Source organism: Balaenoptera borealis (assembly GCF_965194805.1).
Source record: "Balaenoptera borealis genome assembly, chromosome: 4".
In the NCBI taxonomy this organism is placed as follows: domain Eukaryota; kingdom Metazoa; phylum Chordata; class Mammalia; order Artiodactyla; family Balaenopteridae; genus Balaenoptera; species Balaenoptera borealis.
This window is the reverse complement of record NC_138861.1, coordinates 92,284,394-92,302,691: the sequence shown is the minus strand read 5'-3', so window position 1 is coordinate 92,302,691 and position 18,298 is coordinate 92,284,394. Positions and strand designations below refer to the sequence as shown.

At 34.8% G+C, this 18,298-nt stretch overlaps 1 long non-coding RNA gene across 1 annotated transcript; it reads left to right on the top strand.

The window, feature by feature from the left end:
* The first annotated feature begins 2,792 nt into the window (after positions 1-2,792).
* LOC309627411 lies at positions 2,793-16,101 on the top strand. Its single transcript, XR_014243734.1, has 2 exons — positions 2,793-11,988; positions 12,021-16,101. It is a non-coding gene; the product is annotated as an uncharacterized lncRNA (long non-coding RNA).
* The last annotated feature ends 2,197 nt before the right edge of the window (positions 16,102-18,298 follow it).

The window sequence follows — 18,298 nt, the reverse complement described above, 5'->3', positions numbered from 1 at the left end:
AAATATGGAGTAGTATTAATCATTACTCTGTGAATTTTTTCTAATATTAAAAGACATTAATGTTTACTTACTTAATGTTTACAAATCCTTGGATACTTAAAACAGAGAGTGAAAAAACAGATATTTATGTATTCACGTATGGTCTTGCATGTTTTTTTGAGATTGAGAAAAAAATATTCTAGACATGGGAATTTACCAACATCATCACCATCTTTAAAAGAATGTCATGAAAACAATTTAAAGGAAGAGATGAGTCTAGCTACTCAAAGAAAAAAAAAGCTATAAAATGTATTGCTATAGAGTAAAATTAAGGTAGCCCTGTGTTAGCAAGAACAAGTAAAGTCATTTTTATGCTATGCATTACTACTTGGAATCCTTCCACTAATCTCACTAATCTATATGGCCCACAGAAAAGAAATCAAGTCTGCTTCCTTACTTCTGCTCTTGGAATAGTACCCAGAATACAGAAGGTGTCTAGTAAATATTTATTTCTAAATACAGTTATAGTAAGAATATGGGAATCCATTTATGGAAATAAATGCTTACTATGCATCCACTATAATTCAGAACAATAAAGAACCTTTATAAGGATCCAAGTGAAATGATTTAGGTTTATTAAAAAAATTTTTACTGGAGTATAGTCACTTTACAATGTTGTGTTAGTTTCTACTGTACAAAAAAGTGAATCAGCTATACGTATACATATATCCCCTCTTTTTGGATTTCCTTCCCATTTAGGTCACCCCAGAGCATTGAGTAGAGTTCCCTGTGCTATACAGTAGGTTCTCATTAGTTCTCTATTTTATACATAGTATCAATAGTGTATATATGTCAATCCCAACCTCCCAATTTATCGCACCACCCCCCACTTCCCCCTTGGTATCCATACGTTTGTTCTCTCCATCTGTGTCTCTATTTCTGCTTTGCATGTAAGATCATCTATACCATTTTTGTAGATTCCACATATATGCATTAATATACGATATTTGTTTTTCTCTTTCTGACTTACTTCGCTCTGTATTACAGTCTCTAGGTCCATCCACATTGCTACAAATGACCCAATTTTGTTCCTTTTCATGGCTAACATTCCATTGTATATATGTACCACATCTTCTTTATCCATTCCTCTGTTGATGGACATTTAGCTTGCTTCCATGTCCTGGCTATTATAAATAGTGCTGCAATGAACATTGGGGTGCATGTGTTTTTTTGAACTATGGTTCTCTCTGGGTATGTGCCCAGCAGTGGGATTGCATGGTAATTCTAGTTTTAGTTTTTTAAGGAACCTCCATACTGTTCTCCATAGTGGCTGTATCAATTTACATTCCCACCAACAGTGCAAGAGGGTTCCCTTTTCTCCACACCCTCTCCAGCATTTATTGTTTGTAGACTTTTTGATGATGGCCATTCTTACCAGTGTGAGGTGATACCTCATTGCAGTTTTGATTTGCATTTCTCTAATAATTTGTGATGTTGAGCATCTTTTCATGTTTTTGTTGGCCATCTGTATGTCTTCTTTGGAGAAATGTCTGTTTAGGTCTTCCACCCATTTTTTGATTGGGTTGTTTGTTTTTTTGATATTGAGCTGCATGAGCTGCTTGTATATTTTGGAGATTAATCCTTTGTCAGTTGCTTCATTTGCAAATATTTTCTCCCATTCTGAGGATTGTCTTTTCATCTCGTTTATGGTTTCCTTTGCTGGGCAAAATATTTTAATTTAGTTTTAATGCAGAAGAAACTAGCATGTAGGCCAAAGGCACTATATATGCATAATACAGTTGAAAGGAGGATTTGAGAATTCTTACAGTATGCAACAATAAATCCTAGATCAGAGGAAGTAAGCAGAAGTTACTCCAGCTGTTTCAAATACAAAATTTTTTGTTACAAGTAATTGGGTAATCGAAAAACCCTTGAAATGGCTAAAGACACGGAGTTTTGCCTTCTACTCAAGGAATGACTGCTAAACAACACTATGGACTGGACCAACATAGGAGCTTCTATATTTGCAGTGTGCAGTGATTCTCAACAATGGGAAGAATCAAAAAGGACTGTTGAATTCAAAAACACACCACTGTAGTTGTGAACCAAGGATCTGGAAACTACAGATGCTATAACAGCTGCCTGTCATCCATGAAGTTAGTGAATGGACACCTGAACACTGCAGTAGACAATCTAATATCTCCAGCATTGAGATTGGCAATAGAATGATACTCTCTCTGACATCAAACTCTCAAATCTCAGTAAGCCCATCCACTAAACAGTCTCTTATTTCTATGCAAAACTACACACAAAAGAGTTGGGTCAATGTGGCTTAAATTTCTAGCTTATGCATCACAGGTAAGTAGAGTACAAGAGAGTTGAATGGATGCTGCAGACAGATCCACCAAATGTACAATAACCCTCACTTTTGATTCTTCATCTGCAACAGTCCTTTGCCCATACTTGTACTTTCCAACAATAATAATAGTTGCAATGACAAACTTCTGTCAAACACACGTATCTTTTATGTAAGTAAAAAGTCCCAAAAAGATTTAGTGGATAAATTGAAAATAACTCTAAGATATTTTGTCTAATAAACTAAAAGGAAAAAGTTGACATATACTGATATTTGGAAGACTATGGGAGAAAATACTAGGAATTCAATTTTGGATATGTAGCAGTAACACATTATCCCGCTATTAAGCATGTAGTCAGAGACAAATCTGCAAATCCTTCCTTCTTTCCTTTCTCCCTCCCTCCCTCCCCCCTCCCCCACTCTTCCTTTCTTTCACCCACTTTTTATCTCTTTCTTCCTTTCTTTCTCTCTTTCTCTCTCTCCTTCTCCCTTTCCCTCCCTCAGTTCTTCCCTCTCTTCTTCCCTTCTGTCTGTCCTTTATTGCTCATGAATAGATTATAATTGCAGTCCTAGCGTTAATTTACAATTAACACATTAACATATCGAAACACTCTGTGAAAGACTATGTCTTATCCAAAAGTTTTCAGACTATTTTGTTGACTTGGAATACCTATATTACCCATGCAAAATTTATTAAAACTTTGACAAATGTTTGGTAAGTTTATAGGATTTATCTTACAGATGATTAATTCATATGTCACATATAGTCTCATATTTTGAGGAATTTTTAAAAATGTTTATGTATATATATATCTGCATCTCTAGACAAAAATATACATTAAGTATTTTGACTAACTGCTTTCTCTAAACATAAAAATGAGGCACAAACATATTCTGCCTTGCTTTAGTACTCTGGCATTCCTAATTCTCTTTTGTATGAAATGTTCTAATAATACATATCTCTCTGGGAATCTATTACCTCACAACTCAATGTGCCATCATTTTGGAAGCATTTCCTAAGCAACCTGTTGCTCTGGATGCAGGATATGTGAGGTGTCTCTTCCCTGAACACAGTTTATGCACAACTTCGCAGTAACATTTTCATGTAACATTGTCATTATTATTAATTCACTTGAGATGTCCATCCCACTAGTTGCTAATCTCTTTGGGGGCAGGGAATGTATGCTCACTTCTATATTCAACACTTCTTTCAGTTAACTTGAACATTATTTTTTTTGAAAGCATACTAGCTTCCAGGTACAATAAAAATTGAAATAAAGCATAGCCCCTAACTTTAAAGAATTTAAAATCTGTTAAGAAATATTCAGTATGATATAGTAAGTATAATGATAAACACAGACCAATCACATTGAAGGTGCTTAATAATAATTTGTTGAATGAATAAAAGAATTACCAATGAATGTTCTGATAAGAATAACAGAATCAATGATAGTGAAACCTTTTATATTTGTACCTGAATAATAACCTAAACTTTTATTTTTTTTCATCGTTATGGATACTTCTTAGGTATTAAAGATGCTGGGCTTATTAAATAAGCACACAATGCTAAGACTCAAAGTCAATTTATTTCAGTGTTCTGTGAGAGAACACCCAAATATTTATCTAAATATTCTATTAATATAATACTCATGCAAAGTATGTGAAAAGAAAGCAATCCCATTATTGCACTTCAGAGCATGAATTAAGATGTAAAAGATTATTGAAGATAACTATAGAGTCTTCAGTTTTATATTAAACAATACCTTAAATATAAAATATAGCATAACCTTCTTACCATTATCTCATCACATATATATTCTAAAATATTTATGAATAAATAAACATGTTATATATATTTGCTATTTGCATAAAAAATGTTATTTACAAAGTATTGTTGATATTCTCTTATTCATATGTTATTAATTCTTTTCTCAGGGAAAATATTTTACATCAGCAGCAAGTGATAATAGCATATGCTAGCCTCACTTTATTGTGCACTGTGTCTATTTTGTTCTTGTTGGAAATTAAAAATAACAGTAGTCAGCAAAGAGAGTTTATAAGCTTAAATAATTTATTCTGTGGCATATAAATATATAGAGTTAATTACAGCAAATATATTGGCAATTTCACATACACAAAACTGTCACATTGAAATGACTTGTAATACTAGTCATTGTTTAAACAATTTGATTTAATTTTTAGAAAACTGAGTGACAGTGTACATTGGTTAAGCTATAAACATATTGAGCAGCAAAGCACTCAGTTAGCCCAAAATGGGAAAATAAATTGTAATTTTGAAATGACTACCATTTATTTTGTCTCATACTCCAGAGCCATCAGCAAAGGGAACTAGTATCATGATTTCTGTCTTTATATTCCAGGCTGACTTCCTCCTATACTGATTGAGTGCCTACGACATGCCAGGGGCTTTTCTTTGTGCTTGGGATATATCATGGGACAAAAGACACAAAAACTGCTACTCTAATGTAAATTTCAGTTGGGAGAATGAGTTAATGAAGAATGTACAAAGTAAATAATTAAGTGAATAGTGTATTTGGAGATGGTAATGTAAAAAATGTAAAGAGTAGAACAGAGAAGCTGACTTGGTAAAGTGGGAGGAGACTAGGTTGCAATTTTAAACAGGGTCATAAGTTTTCAGGATAGCCTTATTGAGAAGGTCAGGCATCAGCAAAGATTTGAAGGGCTTGAGGGAGTTATACAGAGGAAGAGGATCCCAGGTAGAGGAACAGGTCAAATAAAGGTTTTATACGTTTGCAGACAAATAAGAAGGCCAGAATGGTGGCAGGAAAGTGAATTGGGGGTAGGCAGAAGGCACTTAGAATGGACAGGTCTTGGTGCACCATCTTGCAAAGGACTGTGAGACCATTGTGTGCACTTTGGCTTGTATTCTGAGTGAAATAGGGAGAGAATGGAGGGTTTTGATCAAAGAGATGACACTATCTGGCCCATTTTCACAGACGTACATTTTATCCAGGATGTTCCTTTATTCCTGTTAAAATATTGGAGGATGTGGCTCATCTGTGGAGACTTACCTAGCATTTAAAACTGAGAAGCATGGGATACATGAGTTAAAAGGAGAGATGAGAGTCACTTCAGGAGTTCTTCCTATATTTTGAAAACATATGATGGCACTGGGTTGGAGCAAACCATGGAATAACTGTCATTAATATTTTTGGATGCCTAATAAAATTTTTGGCTGTCACCACTCAAGAGCTCACCAAAGAGTAATTAAAATGTTTCATTTGAGGTGAACACAGAAGTTCATAATTCAAAGCATATGTTAGAGTGAGCGTATTTTAGGTGGAAGAAAAGCAAGCTGATTTCTACAAGAGTGTAAATGTGTTAACCTGATGCAGAGCAAAATCTTCAGAAGTATGTCTTGCAATTTGTATGTAGAAAATGGAATATATATAGAAAAATAAGTTTGCACTACATAAAGGAAGTAAAACATTCTTCTTAAACTTTAAATGTATTCTTAATTCTATAACCCCACAACGGAGTTTCAGAATTCATTTGTTTTAGTTTGAGTATTTTGCTACTAGAACAATTCTTTGGAATATTCATGCAGAATGAGCATTTACGTTTAATTGAAGCAAGGAAGAATTGGGATTTGGACAATGCTTACAAAGTTATTTGAGTTTCAAGATTCTCAGACTTCGGCATGCAGATGAATGATGTGGAAACTTCCTAAGATGCAGATATTAGGCTTCAGCCACAGAAATTCAGATTCACTGGATCTGCGATAGGACATAGACATCATTGCAATAAACTCTACACATGAATCTAATGCGTGTTGCCATACACATGTTTGGCAATGTTTTAGTAGTCTAAATTAGAAGTGATGAGGACTCGAACTTGGGAGTGGCAGTGGAAATGAAGACAATAAACTAAGGAGATATGTTTAGTGTTCAACTATCAAGTTTGACCAACTAAGTGTAAATACTGCATGAACAAGGACTCATGAGTAGTCCTGACAACTTAGATCCTGGTAATGAGAATGTAATGTTCTTAATGCAAATAAAACTTAAGGAGAACTACCTTTTAAAGCAGGAAGATAAATTTTGCTATAAGACAGCTAGAGTTTCAGATAGCATAAAGAAAATGAAATAAAGATGCCCACCAAAGTACGTAAATGCTTTAGGGCCAGGGAGAGTGATGGAAGTGAGACTTAGACTCAGCAATCTCCTGTATATATAAGAAATGAATCTGTAAAAGTGGATGAAAAGAATACAAAGCTTGGAGAATCCATAAGGTGGGTTGGGAGAGTGAGGGAGTGGAGAGGTTTGGACTTAGTCATGAAAATCATGTTTCCCCTGAGAAGTGACACTTGAAATATAAATTTGAAGGTAGAGTAGGGATTAATTTGGGGAAGAAGGCAAGAAAGCGTAATCCAAGCAGAGACCACAGTCCCTGGGAAAACCCAGGGACAGAGTAGGTGGGGAAAGCCACTGCTTGATGAGCATCTCCAAGGGAGATACAACCAGAGGGCCAGGACAAGGCCAGGTTCTAAGGACTTTTGTCTTTGTAGACCAAGTAAAATAAATTTTTCTTTACAGTAGGAGCAATGAGACGTCACAGGAGGCTTTTAAAGCAAGCAGTGTCCAAGAACAGGGTGCTGTGGACCTGCCATAAGGTGCTGTCATAATTTGGGAGCAGGTATGAACTGCACTATTAATTCCAGCCTGCCATTGCTTCCCCACATGTATGTTACAGGACAGCTGAGTGTATCATTAAGAGTCTACCCTACTAGTTGCCAATCCTGACACCACATTCATTGTGTTACCTTGGAAAAATTACTTAATTCAGTGCTTCTCAACTTAGATTTCATATTAGAATCATCTGGCTTTAAAAAATACCAGTGCCTGCCCTCACCTCCCAGAGAGTCTAAGCTCAGACCTGGAAGTATTTCTAAAACATCTTCAGGTATTTCTCATGTGTTTCCAAGACTGAGATGCATTGACTGTCACTCAATGTCTTTGTTTCCTCATCTCTAAAATAAGCCAATAATAATAGCATGTAAACCTTAGAGATGCTGTGAGAGGATGATCTGAGTTGGTGTCTGGAAACTTAGCATAGACCTGGCCATATAGGGAGAGTTTAATGCACATTAGCCATTGTCATAGTCATTTACTATAGTCATTCCCATTGTTGCTCAAGTCTTTCCCACAAAGCAGATCCATGAGAACAGCTTTTTCTTCAGCTTCCAGACTGCAGCTTTGTCATGCAATGGTTCTTTTTCCATTAACCAGTTGTGTTAGGCCTCTGGTTTGATAAGTGGTGAGGTTTCCCTGCTTTCTGCTTATAAACGAGGTAAACATGTGTTTGCATCACTTTTTCCAGAGGTGTATTCTGAAAAATTATTTATGCTGTTTTTTGTCATTCCTTCCTGAATATTATGTTTTTCCTCACCCCTCCCCAACTATCAATCAGCCTTCCTTATTATCTTTGTATTAAAAATACAAAGCATACAAATAAAACAAAAAGCAAAAATTAACAGCTGATTATTTAGAGGGAGGATAGACCTTTAAATGCTAATGTAGATAAAATTTTAAAATGTTGACCATATGTATATTATGTAATGCCACTCTTTAAAACATGAAACAGACTGTGCTGGGCAGAATCATTCTAGAATCAAAATTTTAGATGACACTGCTGCATTCTCCATAAAAGTCCCTAATAGAAACAGTGTTCGGTGCCATCTGCCTGAAACTACCCTATAAATGTTGCTCTTGAGTCCTTAGATGATATATAACTTTGAACTTGGTCATCTGAATAAAGTGTGGATCATAGCAGCCTGCATTTTTTTGCCTGACTTTGCTTCCTGTATTGATTCACTACTAAGGGACTGTAATTCAGTCTGTAGATTTCTCATTACAATTTGTCATATATCATAATTCTTCATTCCTTCGGCACTTGAGAATAATTGATTGTCTATTATTTTGTGCTTTCTCGAATGTTCTCTAGTTAAGTCATATATGTCTACAGAGAAACTTTCTTGAGGTCAGAGACAGTGTTTTCAGGTTGATGTTGGGCTAACAGAGCTGGTCACAACAGAACCACCATTTTAGAGAGTGTACAAGGCCTATGATTAATTGATTATTTTGTTCTTAGTTTATTTTTTTTAACAGTGTTGACACACGTCCTCTCAAATGAATAGAAGATAGCAGCATGACACAAATTAAGATGATCATAATGCTGACCTTGGTTCATCACTGTCTTTGCTCGCTTCAATCCCATGAAAATGCTGAGCTATGTTCCTTTCAGAACACTGTTTAGCCATAAACATAACTGGCTAATCATTTTGTCAGATGAAAGTTAAATCAAAAGTAAAATGCAAAATGTATAAACAAAAGTATCAAATGTAAAAATATAAAAAATGATGCAAAAAGTAAATTACATTACTTAACATATAAAGTTATAAATGCTCTCTATGTAATTAAGTATTTTAATGCCCTCATGTATCTTTGATGTATATTAGATTTCTTCTATTCTTTGAAATGAAGAATAGAAACTCAATATAGAAATGGAAGATGGGATAAAGAAGTTGAAAATCTTGGCAGAAGCATTTTTCAATGCATCGATATGAACACTAGCACTTACTAAAAATTATATAAAAATATACAGTTTATTTAACTGTAACCATTATTTTCTACTCTGCCTAGGAAAAAAATAGTTCTACAGTTTTTCTAGTAATGATACCTGACAGGAGCAGCAGAATTAACTGCCTCTAGCTTCCAAAATTATGCATTATTGTTCCAATGTAGAAAAATTCTCAGTATGATTAATATTTACTGTTTATACTAACAATGCGTAGTTGAGTTCCACTGAAGGCACTAAAGCATTGCTTTAGGAGCTCTCTGAAGGAGAAGATGTTCTTTTTTTCTGCAAAATACTGTACTGTATACAGTGCACTCACCTTTCAGTTTTTAAATGCAGGCTTGTTTGAGTCTAGTTTGAACTAAATATCCTGGTGAGTTGAAGTGAGAAAAAGCTGTTTTAATTTCTAGGACATTGAAATGTATCATCAAACTGTTCCTAAATACATGGGTCAAAAAATCCAAAAACAAACAAAGAGAAAAGGACTGCAGTGGCTTACGTAAAGACTGCCCAAAAGGGAAAATGAATTAACATTGGACACCATCTTTTAGTGCCAGGCACTTACCAGTTTCTATTTCTATAAATCTGAGAATGACTGTGTAAGTTAAATGCAAGTATCTCTACTTTTAAAATGAGGCAAATAAAGCCCCCCCCCAAATGTAAGTAGCTTGTCCACTGTCACCCAGCTGACCAATGGCCACTTTAGAACCCAAACTATCCTTCCAACCACAGAGACCTTAACTCAGCAGTCCTTTCTGTGCCAACTTGCCAGTTCTACTCTTAATAAGAGGTAAATTGTTGCCTGCTATATCTGCATTTTTAAGATGTTTTCCAAGTGACTTGAATTTGTGAAAATTCACACAGGAAGCATCATGGCTTTTGTTTCATTCTACTTAAAGTTTTAAATCTTGAGTTTGCAGACTCAGAATGTAAAACTCCTGGTCTCTTCCTCCACATATTTTGAGGCTATGACCTGGAATATGAATGTTGTTTGCTATCTTCGGAATAATACTGTATCTAAAAGTAGTATCACAAAATTCCAGAATGTTCTATTTGAAAGAGACCTCGGAGATCAGTGGCTCTGAAACTCTACATTTACATATGAGAAAATTGGAAGCTGAATCTCCCTGAGGAGAAATAACTCCCTCACAGTAGTTCTCAATCTAGTCACAGAGCTAATTAGTATCAGAACCAGAATAAAAACCCAGGTCTCCCAGCACTTACCTCTGTGTTTTTTCCACTGCGTTATGAGTACTCCTAAAACTGAAGAGTTATTTTACCCATCTCTTTGTATATTTGTATAAGTTTGAAGATATCTGCTCTATTTAATTAAGCTGTAACACTCCTTATAATAATGAACCAAATTTTGCTTGTTTCTAACTTGGGAATTTAAACTGGAGTACTGAAGTAGGACCTGAGTGTTTGTGTACTTCTCAGTTAAAGTAACCTGATTATTATAGAAGTCTTATTGTTTTTACCAGGCTAAAATTGAGTTGATTTCAGTCTTATCCACTAAAGCAATTGATATTTAATTATTGCCACTTGACATCAATTTCATTGTTTCAAAATGCCCAAATATATGTAAAACACATTGAACTAGTAGATTAAAAAGAAGCAGTTTTCTGTTACAAAAAGGAAAATAAGCCTAAAATGACTCTATCTCTGCAGGAGCTAATTCAGGACGATGAGAAATGACCTCATTTTTATGTTGAAACACATTCACGTACTAGTGCTTCTGTCCTATTAGTGAGGAATAAAGTTTTATTCATTTTCTCTACAGATACCAAACTGCTTTTGAAAAAACAAACATTCTCACTGTGCACAATTGAAAATTACTAATTTCTCACTACATAGATTTCTTAGAACATCTGATGTGTATTTTTTATTCCCTCCATGAGCAATAACATTGTAAATTGAGCTGTTAAACTGATTCATGCTTAGACCAGCAAAAAAGGGCAGTAAGTGGCTCTGAATCTTTCATAAATGCTGCAGAAAAGATTTCAGTCTGTGCTTGCCCCTAACCCCTGCTATTTTGTGTCATAATGCATCATTACATACTGATGTTTGCTCTTGTGCAAGTCAGCAAAAAAAGGGATTACTTAGTGTATGTTGTCCCCTTTCCTTAAATTAACTGTGTCACTTTTGATTTGTTATGTTATTGGACCATGTTTCAGGACTTCTTAACATTGGCAGCTGTGGCACAAATATACATAGTCATCCCCAGAGGTTTGCTGTTTTGTCATTTGCACTTGAACATTTTAAACATTTTTTAAAAATCAGTTTTAAAAGGATATAAAATAATGCTTGAAAGGGAAAGAATTTGTGATGTACACTCTAATAAACATGTCCTGTGCTGTCACCTCTCTCTGTAGAAAACTAGTAGGACGTGAACTTATTTTACAGACTCAGTTATAGAACAAAATAGAAAAAAATATTTGAGGTTGAGATGGCCTTAATTAGTATATAGTCTACTAATTCTTTCCATTCTTGTTTGTTTGTCAGGTCCAGTGATCAGGTCACATTTTGCTCAAATAACTTCATTAATGAAGAATTCACTGTCAACATGGACAGTTCTGACCATCAGACTATTTCCCACAGTTACTCAAATATTCTATATGTAGTTTTATTCTTAATATCACCTGGGAATACTAAATAAAGCACTCTTGTACTGCTAAATGCATTTGTGTAATATACTCAAATACTAAATAGTCTAGTATTTTATTACTCTCAATCTGGCAAGAAAAACCCAATATAATTTTCTTATTTAAGTATATTTATTTATTAAATATTTACTGAGTTACAGCTCTGTTTTTGTTCCAGGGTAAGCCCTGGGAATTTGAAGGTAGATAAGATATAGTTCTTTTCCTCAAAAAATCCAGTCTTGTGGGAAGACAAAAATGAGGAAGAGGAAAGCACACTGTTTAACAGAATAGGTAGACTCTGGAATCAAAAAGACCTGGATCCAGGTCCAAGTTCTGCTACATGCCTGCCAAATGATCTGGAACGTGTGTGTGTGTGTGTGTGTGTGTGTGTGTGTGTGTGTGTGTGTGTGTGTGTGTTAGGAAAGATAATGTACTTAAAGTGCTTAGAAAAGTTGAACTTAAAAGAGACTGGTGATGAGACCAGTTAAGAGGTTGATGTGAAAATCATGTACATTACAAAATTCATGAACGAAACTAAGAGAGTGGACATTTTTGTGACATGGGGCATGGAGAAAAGAGGCAAAGTATAAGTGATATAGGTTGTGTGATATATGTAGACTGAAATGAAGTTTTCAAATGTATCAGCTGGTAATACAAGAAAATTAAGAAGTAATGCTGGTGAGGTGTACAGTCAAAATAGTATCTGTCATTTTGGGGGATCAAATTTTGAATTTTTGAATAAAAAAGTATGACAAGGTTAAAGGAAAGAAGAGTTTGGGCCCATTGATCATTTGCAAACAAGAAATAAGGAAAATACTTCATGAGAAAGAGAGTTTGTTAATATTTCAATGGCTGTAAGGCAGGTTTTGGAATAAGTTGGCCTGAAAATACAGGCATTTAAGGACATGTTTATATCAAGTCAGAATTGCTTACCCAAAAACTGAAATTTATTTAATTTTATGGTCATACTATAGCTTAAAAAATTCAAAAATTGCATTTTTGAGATTAAAAAGCAAATGCATATGTATTTTCTTCATTGATCTATTGTCTAGGTATCAAAAAAAACACCACAAATTTAGAATGTCGCCTCTACTGTACTCAGAAAGTAACTGGAAAAGACAACCTTTTGAGATCAAATCTAAGATTCCAATAATTTAATGTCTAATTGGCAGATAATTATTGAAAAAAACGTATTCTTAACCTTTTTCTCTCTGTCACTCTTGCTTTCAGTTTCACTCTTTAACTCAAATTAGTTCTTTTGTGTTGAGTTAAAATAGGCTGTTGTCTGATTGAGGGTGTTATGGAGCATCAAGGATATGGAAGAAGAAGGACTTAATATGGTTCCCAAGCAAGCGCCCAAATAATTGCTGAAATTATTTATACAGGATGATGGCATGGTCTTTTCATCTTGATCGCGGAGGGGTGTTCCTAGTGGGAAATTAAAAGTAAAAAAAAAACAGCAAAAATTTCAAACCATTTATGTTCCTAAAAGCTAAAATAATTTCAACTTACACATCAAGACAAAGTAAGGCAAGGAAATCTTTACAAATGTGCTTTTTTTTCTCGGTACTGTTCACAGTGCTAATGCATCTACAAAATGTTAAATCATATACTTAAAAAAAACTCAGATCAAAATGGGAAACAACTTTCTAACATATTTGACTCCACTTCCAGGATGAATGTAGACACTCCCCAGAACCTTTGTTTATTAATTCAGCTATTATTGGGAGTTGGCATGTCATCATTCAGGTCAGTTCACTGTGCTGGTACTGACTGTGCAGGCTACACCAGGAAAATATGGGCAGACCCAGTGATTTAGGAGTAGTTTTGCCTGAATAACCTTTCACAGTCTTTCCCCAAATTATGATTCAATGCAAATATATGAATTCCTGATTTAAAATAGCTTTCAACAGTATGAAATCTGCCCGAAATAAGGGAGGAAAATATTTCACCTTTGTAAAGAAAGCCATCAGAGGTGCACAATATCTGGCATTCAGTAGTACTCAATAAATGTGTGTTGAAAGAATGAATGAAGAGGTAGTTAGATGAGTAACACTAACCCAACACAAAGCCACTTGATAAAAATATACCAGTGTAGTGGACCCTACACCCAATTAGACATAATGCATCTACATAGTTATTGTGATACTTTACTTGTATGTGCTTAGCCATCTCAAAAAAAACCAAAAAAACAAAAAACCCAAAAGACAAATAACAACAACAACAATTCTTATTCAATAATTTTTCCTGACTAGGTAAGATTTTTTAAATAATTGGCTCTTATAGACATGTTTGTAAACCCTGATCAGAGTCACTATATGTATATGCTGTATTGTTTTATGGCTATTTGGTTATATTGGGAAGTATACAACCCAAGAATCTGTTTCCTGTGTAATTTCAAGTTAGAATGGGGGAATACTTGGGAGACAGAGTGAAGAAATACACATTAGGCTTGAGATATGCATATTGTCTTGGAGAGACAAAGGGTACAGGTGTTTTCCAGTGTGTCCCTGTTCTTGTCTGTTCTGCATCCAACACAGATTCCTGACTGACTTCAGCCACAGCAGCCAACGGCAACCCCAAGCCCACCTGCAGATGCTTTGGGGCACAACCCAGAGAGGATGTAGCTACAAAAAGCAAAGAGCTAAAAACATTTCATAGACTCCTCTACCAGCCACTTTTATATCTAGAAGCTGGGTGTAATTAGTTTCACTATTTCCCTGAAAATGTTATACATTTGTTTTCTAATTTCTCCAACTCTTATTTTTGGATCATTATTTCCATGAATCCTACCACACTTACATAATATCTAATTCCATTAAAAAATTCCTTAGTCCGTAATTCTTATGGTGCTTCTCCTTCACTGATTTTATCCAGCCAGAAATGGCCACAATGATATCTCCCATCCCTCATGCTCTTCTGCAGTGTGACTTACTACTCCTGCATCAAGTGGTGGGAAACATTTCTCTACCCTCTTGTATCAGGGCTAGGGGGTGGTGTCTGTGACCCCAAAAGAATATGGCACAAGTGATGAAGTATTGAGAGCAAGAGATGATAAACCAATCCTGAGTTGTTCCAGCCTTCCCAGCTGAGGTTCCAGACATTTGATTTAGTCCAGTCAATTCAAATTTCAGATCATTCCAGACCCAACTGCCATTTAATAGCAACTACATGAGATATTTGAAGTAAGAACAGCTATCTGAATTCAATCTACACAAAGACCCATGAGACAAAATAATATATTACATTTCAATATATCTAGGTGTGGGATTAATTGTTAATGCAAATTTATATAACAAAAGCAACGAATTACAAACACACTCTGCTTAATGATACCCTGATTTCACCACTGCAGTTCATTGTAGAAGGGATTCAGCAACTGCTAGGTGAAGTGGAGTAACGCATTCAGTGCTCAAGAAATGATATGTAAGACTTGTTTCACTTTTAATAATTACACTGTGAGGTTTATTTTTATACTATGAGGCCATTTGCTGTGTGAGATTTACAAGCATTACTCAGACCACAGTACTCCACCAAAAACTATTTTTAAAGCCACAAATGACTGAGTCCCACTGTTCCCTCCTTACAGGCAAAATACATTTTGAAAAAGAACATGCACTGTACACCAAAATTTTGTTATAAAATTCACTTTATATCACCATGTTTTATATTATGAAATAACACCCAGAAAATGTGTTGATTTTGATTTCCCCTCTTCATATATCTTGACTGTTGGAGAAGGTTGGAGAAATGTGTGTGGCTCAGAGACTTAGGCAGTAGGATTTTTGACCTTTCAGAAATTACTCAAATGTTACTTAAAATCACTGCTAACAGATTAGTCAGATTTTACTGGTTCTAAAAGATAGAGGGAGCCTTAGTGAAGTGGTTACTGCCTAGAAATTTACTTTGGTGGTGTTGATTCTTGCATCAATTAGACGGAATTTTGAATTCTTCCTTTACTGCTTATTTTTTTCTATATTTGCAAATTAATTATTCTAAGATTTAGTACTCTTGTAAGTAAAATAGATAATATAAAACTTATTTATAGAGTTTCTTTTTTTTCCTTTTTTTTAAAGAATTCTATGCCAATGAGTTTGTTACTTAAAAAATTCTCCATGACTACAAATTCCCTTTACCTCTTAACTCCCACCAGACCTCTGCCCTACCTCTTTTTTTGCCTCACTCAAGTTCAAGTTTTTGACCTTTTCCACTAATTGTTTAACCCCGTGTCTATTTCTTTCTGAGTGTGAACATGTACTATATCCTAAGTTTTCCTTGACTTTGACATCTTCTCCTACCTTTCTCCATGTAATAATCCTAGCAAACTAATACAGGGACTAATGACATTTTTAAAAAAGTAATTTCAGTCATTAATGAGCAGATGAGGAAAATTGACACCCCTTAAAGTATTCCCATGAACTTAAGTAAATAATATATCTGGCCATAACATAACATTGCATTATTTCCCATTCAGTCATCCAGTTGCATCTGAGAAATATATATATACAGCTAATTATTCTTACTGAATTGCCATATTCAGAGAAGAAATATTAGTAGATATCTGAATATTGAAACAGCCTTTCTCCACTGTTTTATACTTTTCCACAGTCTACTCTACAGTTACTCTCTACTATTTTCCCCCAACCTCTCTGTTCTCCTTTGATACCTCTTGGAAAAAAACAAGTTTGACCTAATTTCTCATGGACACTGAATATCCAAATATTCCTTAGAAATAACCAGATATACTCCTGAATTAGCAAAATATGATCAGTTAGATTATTGGTAAATATCACATCCTTCCCACCTGCAGAGAAGAGTATTTTCCTTGGCCCATTAATTTTGTTTTTTTGTTTGTTTTTTGTTTTTTGTTTTTTAATAGCTACTCTATTTATTTATTTATTTATTTATTTATTTTTAGCTGTGTTGGGTCTTCGTTTCGTGCAAGGGCTTTCTCTAGTTGTGGCAAGCGGGGGCCACTCTTCATCGTGGTGCGGGGGCCACTCTTCATCGTGGTGCGCGGGCCTCTCACTATCGCGGCCCCTCCCATTGCGGGGCACAGGCTCCAGACGCGCAGGTTCAGCAGTTGTGGCTCACAGGCCCAGTTGCTCCGCGGCATGTGGGATCTTCCCAGACCAGGGCTTGAACCCGTGTCCCCTGCATTAGCAGGCAGATTCTCAACCACTGCGCCACCAGGGAAGCCCAATTTTGTTTTTAATCATGATTTTTTTGTTTGTTTATTTCTACTTTGGTCTCAAAGGGAACAAAAAGAAGACACACCTCCTGGCACTAATTTCTGAAATCTCCGTTGCTTTAAAACACCAGTCACGTTCTCACTCATGAATCTCCAGGTCAGTATGGGATCAGTAAATATAAGCTGTCTCAGCTGGGGAGTTTGATTCATGTTTTGCTGGGCTACTTGCCATTTATTCATAACTCTTGTTGCTTGATATTTATTATTAATTCATACTTATTTTAATTTTATGCTTACTATTTATTACTAATTCATGTACAATTTTCAATTATAATGCTTCAAATTCATATATACATAGTTTTAATTTTTAACATCATTGTACAAGTATTTTACCTCATTTTGAAAGACACAAAATTATGAATATGCTAACTTATTTAGTTATTCAAAGAGCCAAGAAGATTTGAAATTCGTTTCATGAGCTATTTATATTTCTTTTCAAAATTACAACATATTATGTTAATATTTAGAGCATGAAAATAAAACCCTAGATTTGAGTTGTGTCTTGAAGAATTAGAATAGTGAACAAATGAATAACTTTATTTTGCCTAAATGCTTAGAAAACATAGGATGTACAGAATGGTCTAATAACTTGCTAAGAATAAATAGAAACGAGATTTGAAGTAAAACAGGTAATCACATGGATGTAGATGCAAAATTGATATTTCACTAATATTGTCATTCAAAGGTTATTTTTATTGAAGTTATGTGCATAATTGGACTTAATATGAACTGAAATAGTACACAGTGATAGTACCATAGCATGTGAATATAGCAGATTATAAATTTTGATGAATAAAACATGTTAATTCAATTGTTCATTTACTGTTTTATCCAACATATACTGATTGACTTCCACCCTCTTCTGGGCACTATTCCAGGCACAGGGGATCTGTAGCAACAACACAGCTAGGATCCCTGGCCTCATGGAGCATATTTTCTAGTGGAATAAAGTGAGTAGGTAAACAAGGTGATATCATCTACTAAAATTGCTTTGAACCATTAAGTTTCATAGGGTTTGAGAAATGTATTTCAATGCTGAATCATCTTAATAGTTTAAAAAAAACCCAAAAGCTTAAATTCTATTATTTTCTTTTCTATGCTGGATTACAAACACATCTTCTAAGTACAGCAATAACACCAGTGCAACATGCATTAGTTTTACCAGTGATAGGTCTATGGGTCTTTTTCTTTCATCTGGAAAATTTTAATGTGCCCATTTTTAAAAGACACAACACTTAATATTAAAATGTTGCATCCTATGAAATGTGCAGTAGTGTTATCTTACACTATACATAATTATATTTCCTGGGAATTAGGTAATTTCAAATATTCTATATAGTACAGATATCTATGAGGATGAGAGGGTGGAAAGAGTGTGGATAAGAAAATGAAAATGTCTCTGTCTTTTACTAGCATTTCTATTTTTGATCTACTGTTATCTTCATCGCTCTT